Source organism: Microcebus murinus, chromosome 18 (genome assembly GCF_040939455.1).
Source record: "Microcebus murinus isolate Inina chromosome 18, M.murinus_Inina_mat1.0, whole genome shotgun sequence".
In the NCBI taxonomy this organism is placed as follows: Eukaryota; Metazoa; Chordata; class Mammalia; order Primates; family Cheirogaleidae; genus Microcebus; species Microcebus murinus.
Window position 1 is genome coordinate 18,735,506 of NC_134121.1, and position 5,732 is coordinate 18,741,237.

The 5,732-nt window shown below is 42.6% G+C and overlaps 1 pseudogene; it reads left to right on the plus strand.

Annotated features, from left to right (window-relative positions):
- Window positions 1-2,561: 2,561 nt before the first annotated feature.
- LOC142861860 (histone H2A.Z pseudogene) lies at window positions 2,562-3,806 on the plus strand (annotated as a pseudogene).
- Window positions 3,807-5,732: the final 1,926 nt, after the last annotated feature.

A 5,732-nucleotide genomic window follows, 5' to 3' on the forward strand; every position in this document is an offset into this window, starting at 1 on the left:
TCCTGTTGTGCCCCATCCTCACCAAGACTCCACGTCATTCTTCCACTTTTCAGTGGCACATCTCTGCAGGTGACCCTAGTGCGGCTCTCACCTTTCCCGGCCAGAGCCAGTAGACATTTTAATGCCCCAGTGAACATACTGAGATATTTCTATGACCCCTGTATTCCTAAGTGAATAACATTGACACAAGGGAGGGGAAGAAATGACAAGTTAGGGAGAGACTAGGGAACTTGGGGTCTTTCTATATGGCTATCAGAATCCCTGGACTTGGAGAATGGAGGCCAGCTGGTGGATTTGTGAGTTCTGCCCCAGCTCTAAGCACACTACAGCCTGGTCCCCTGGGGTGATTGAAGATGCCTAATTAATTTTCCTCCCTATCAGCTCACCATACCCTGTCCTGTTTCTCAGGTGAATACTACTTACCTCCCTCTACACTCTAAGTCAGTGTTTCTCCAAGTGTGGTCCACAGGCCACTGACATCAGAACCAGATACAGATTCTTGGACCATTCCCCAGACCGAATCAGACTCTCTGGGGTGCTGCTTGGGAATGTGCTGTTTAACGAGTTCCCCAGGCTCTTTGCACAGGGAGATTTGAGGGCTGCTGCTCTAAGCAATGCCATCAAGGAGGTCAGGCCAAGGTCATCTCTAGGCAGGTTCAGACACTCCTTCCCCACCCCCCACAGCTCTTCCATAAGAGATAAGTTGAATCCCATCTTTCCCTGACTCTACCCCTATTTCTACTGTCCCCTTAAATTGTAGCATCTGTGTGTACAAGATGTACATCCCGCCATTGTGTAGGGTAAAGAGAAACTGAAAACAGCTCCTTGCTATTAGAGGCCTGATAAAATATATGATAGTACATCTTTCCAATGAAATGATATGCAACTATTAAAAGTGACTTTATGCTCTTATTATTGGATATCCACTTTGATTTGATCTTTTTTTTTTTTTTTTTTGAGACAGAGTCTCGCTTTGTTGCCTAGGCTATAGTGAGTGCCATGGCGTCAGCCTAGCTCACAGCAACCTCAAACTCCTGGGCTCAAGCGATCCTTCTGTCTCAGCCTCCCAAGTAGCTGGGACTACAGGCATGAGCCACCATGCCCGGCTAATTTTTTTATATATATTAGTTGGCCAATTAGTTTCTTTCTATTTATAGTAGAGACGGGGTCTCGCTCTTGCTCAGGCTGGTTTCGAACTCCCGACCTCGAGCAGTCTGCCTGCCTCAGCCTCCCAGAGAGCTAGGATTACAGGCGTGAGCCACCGCGCCTGGCCTGATTTGATCTTTTAAAAAATTATTTTTAAAAACATGTTAAATTTTACAGTTTTAGTATTGTTTGAGTTTTCTCCCTAAGTATATATTATCTGTATAGTCAGAAAAACACAATGAAATTATTTTATTTGGGAAATAAAATACAAAACACAGAAACATCCAGAAGTGTTTGAGATATATATATATATACATATATATATCTTTTCATATATATATGTTTATATATATCTTTTATATATATATCTTTTTTTATATATCTATCTATATATACACACACACAAACAAACACACACACACATACACACATATAGAGGAGCTAGTTGAGATTATTCTTCCAGCTCTGGTAACAAAAATCTGTTTAAATTATCAAAGGAAATTCTATAGGAAGTTTTCCCAGATCTGAAGGATGTGAGTTTCCAAATGGAAAGAGTTTACCAAAAGCCTAACACAACAAACAAAAAAAAGATGCACATATTTGTCATAAAATTTCAGAATAACACCAAGAAGAGAAGATCCTAAGAGCTTCCAAAGGGGGGGGGAGGGGTGGGGGAAACAGGTCAAAGAAAAAGCATGAGGAATCAGAGTGGTATGTGGGCTCCTACAAAAAGCATTGGATATTAGATGGCCATGAAGCTTTGCCTTCAAAATTATGAGGAAACTTATTTCTATACCTATCCTAAACAGCCAAGCATGTGAGGGTAGAATAAAGACATGCTGAGACATACAAGTGCTCCAATATTTCACTTCTTAAGCACTCAATCTTAGGATACTCCTGGAGGATATATTTTCAGGAAATGAGGATGTGCAATGTGAAAGAGGAGGCCGCGGACCCTGGAACTGGATGGAGATCCAGCCCAGGGCACAGTGAGGGCAGGCCCCGCAGGACCCAGGGCTGCCCGGGCCCCAGGCAGGCACAGCTAGTTCAGATTAGAACAGGAGGCAGGGACTCTGGAATGGATACCTTCAGATTCAAAAGGTAAATAGAACCCACAAATGGGTTCAAACTGTGTCTGAGAGTATGGAAAAACTATTGACAGCCATGTGACAGATCTTTTGGAGCATTTGGGGAAAAGGGGTGAAGTAGGCACATGGAAAAGTAAACAAATGAGAATATAACTGATAATTTCAGGAAAACCAAAAAGTAGTACACGGTGGCGCATGCCTGTAGTCCCAGGAGTTTGAGGTTGCTGTGAGCTAGGCTGACACCATGGCATTCTAGCCCGGTAACAGAGTGAGACTCTGTCTGAAAAAGGAAGGAAGGAAAGAAAGAAAGAAAGAAAGAAAGAGAGAAAGAGAGAAAGAGAGAGAAAGGAAGGAAGGAAGGAAGGAAGGAAGGAAGGAAGGAAGGAAGGAAGGAAGGAAGGAAGGAAGGAAGGAAGGAAGGAAGGGAGGGAAAGAAAGTTGGTTGCCTCTTGGGCATGAGTGAAGGACGGTTGTGTTTCATCATAAGCCTTGTAGCGCTGTTTTTTTTAACTACGTGCATTTTTTAAAGTTTCGTTTTGTCTTTAATTAACATAATAATTGTACATTTTTGTGGGGTACAGGGTGATGTTTTGATAAATGCATACATAACGATCTAATCAGAGCGATTAGCATATCCAGCACCTCAAACACTTATTTCTTGGTGGTGAGAACACTGGAGACCCTCTCTTCTGGCTATGTTGAAATATACAGGTAGTTTGAGTCGCGGTGCAAGCAAGAAGTAGGAGGTGACATCTCTGTGTGTGTCTGATTAGCCCTTTCTCCGCCTTGCTTGATTGAGCTGCAGCTGAATCCGAAATGACGGGCTCCGGAAAGGCCAAGACAAAGGCGGTTTCCCGCTGGCAGACAGCTGGGCTGCAGTGACCGGTGGGCCGTATTCACAGACACCCGGAATCTGGGACGACCAGTCACGGCCGCGTGGGTTTGACTGCAGCTGTGCTCAGCGTAGCCATCCCGGACTCCCTCACCGCAGAGGTTCTGGAACTGGCAGGAAATGCATCAACACACTTAAAGAAAGGTGCAGCGTGTCACCCCTGTCACCTGCAGCTTGCTATTCGTGGAGATGAAGAATTGGACTCTCTCATCAAGGCTACAGTTGTTGGTGGTGCTGTCATTCCGCACATCCACAGATCTCCGATTGGGAAGAAAGGACAACAGAAGACTGTCTAAAGGATGCCTTGAGGTCCTTGGTATCTCAGGACTCTAAATTCTCTAACCGCTGTCCAGTGTTGGTGATGCCGGTGGACTGTATCTCTGTGAAAAATACAATTTTGCCTTTTTGTAATTCTGTTTGAGCAAGTTGGAAGTTTAATGAGCTTTCCAACCAACCGCATTTCTGCATTTGAGTCTTAACCATATGTTAAGTGTTACTGTGGCTTCAAAAAAGCTATTGATTCTGAGGCAGCGGGTTTTGATTGAGTTGACTGTTTTGTTTTTAAAAAACTGTTCGGATTTTAATTGCGATGCAGAAGTTAGAGTAACAAACATTTGGTTTTGTACAGACATTATTTCCACTCTAGTGGATGAGCTCAATAAAGGTCATATCCCAAACTAAAAAAAGAAAGAAAAGAAAGAAAGAAAGAAAGAAAGAAAGAAAGAAAGAAAGAAAGAAAGAAAGAAAGAAAGAAGAAAGAAACATTTTTGTTAACTGTAGTCACTCTACTGTACCATAGAATACCAGAATTTATTCCTCCTATTTAACTGTAACTTTGTACCCATTAACCAACCTCTCCCCATCCCTCCCCTACACACCCCCAACCTCTAGTAACCACTATTCTACTCTCTACTTCCATGAAATCAACTTTTTTAGATTCTACATATGAGATACATCATGGGGTATTTGTCCTTCTGTGCCTAGCTTATTTCACTTAACATAATGTTCTCTAGGTTCATCCATGTTGTCATAAATGACAGGATTTCATTCTATTTTATGGCCAAATAGTATTCCACTGTGTATATGTACCACATTTTTTTATCCATTCATCTGTTGATGGACACTCAGGTTGATTCTATATCTTGCCTATTATGAATAATGCTGCAATCATAGTAGTGCAGATACCTCTTCAACATTCTGATTTCATTTCCTTTGGCTATATATCCAGCAGTGAGATTGTTGGTAGTTCTATTTTTAATTTTTTTTTTTTTTTTTTGAGACAGTCTCACTCTATTGCCTGGGCTAGAGTGCTGCCGTGGTGTCAGCCTAGTTCACAGCAATCTCAAACTCCTGGGCTCGAGCAATCCCTCTGCCTCAGGCTCCTGAGTAGGTAGGACTATAGGCATGCACCACTATGCCCGGCTAATTTTTTCTATATATCTTTAGTTGGCCAATTATTTTCGTTCTATTTTTAGTAGAGACGGGGTCTCGCTCTTGCTCAGGCTGGTTTCAAACTCCTGACCTTGAGCGATCCTCCCGCCTCAGCCTCCCAGAGTGCTAGGATTACAGGCAAGAGCCACTGCGCCCAGCCCCTATTTTTAATTTTTTGAGAAACCTCCAAACTGGGAGTGGGGAACCTGTGTCCTTCTAGGTCCTTTTGACTGAACCCACATTTTACAGAACAAATCCATTTATTTTTATTAATACATTTTTATTTGTCTTTTATATTTTTATTTTATTTTTTAAACGAACATATGTAAAATATCAAAGAATAAAATAAGTTTCAATGAAATAATCCTCCCAGATTGCCTGGCACAATTAGAACATTACTAAGCCATAAAGGCTAAATTGACAGCTGCTACACTCATGATTTGGTTCTAACTTCCCTGCCTGACTGGTGCTACTAGTGCACAAGGCTGGTTGGTGAGAGTGTGTGAGGGTTGAGTAGCCAGTCTGTTATCAGTTTTTGATATCAATGCATTGTGTTTCTCTTCTTTTTGAGTTAGAGTCTCACTCTTGTTGCCCTGGTTGGAGTGCCGTGGCGTCAGCCTAGCTCACAGCAACCTCAAACTCCTGGGCTCAAGCGAACCGCCTGCCTCAGCCTCCTGAGTAGCTGGGACTACAGGCATGCGCCACCATGCCCGGCTAATTTTTTCTATATATTTTTAGTTGGCCAATTAATTTCTTTCTATTTTTAGTAGAGATGGGGTCTCGCTCTTGCTCAGGCTGGTCTCAAACTCCTGAACTCAAACAATCCCCCCGCCTTGGCCTCCCAAAATGCTAGGATTACAGGCGTGAGCCACCGTGCCCTGCCAGTGCACTGTGTTTCTGTTTGAAGTGGAATTTGTGAATAGTTGCACAGCTCAACAGTATTTTTTAATTCTGTCTGCTAAATAGCCCATCATGTCAAAGAAGACCGAGACAATGCTGAAGAAAACAGATTTTTTAATGAGGACTGGGAATTGTAATATTATCTTGTTTCTGTTAAAGATAAGATGATTTGCTTGCTTTGTGATACTGCAATATCAACATTAAAGAAATTCAGGCCGGGTCTGGTGGCTCATGGCTGTAATCCTAGAACTCTGGGAGGCCGAGGGGGGCAGCGA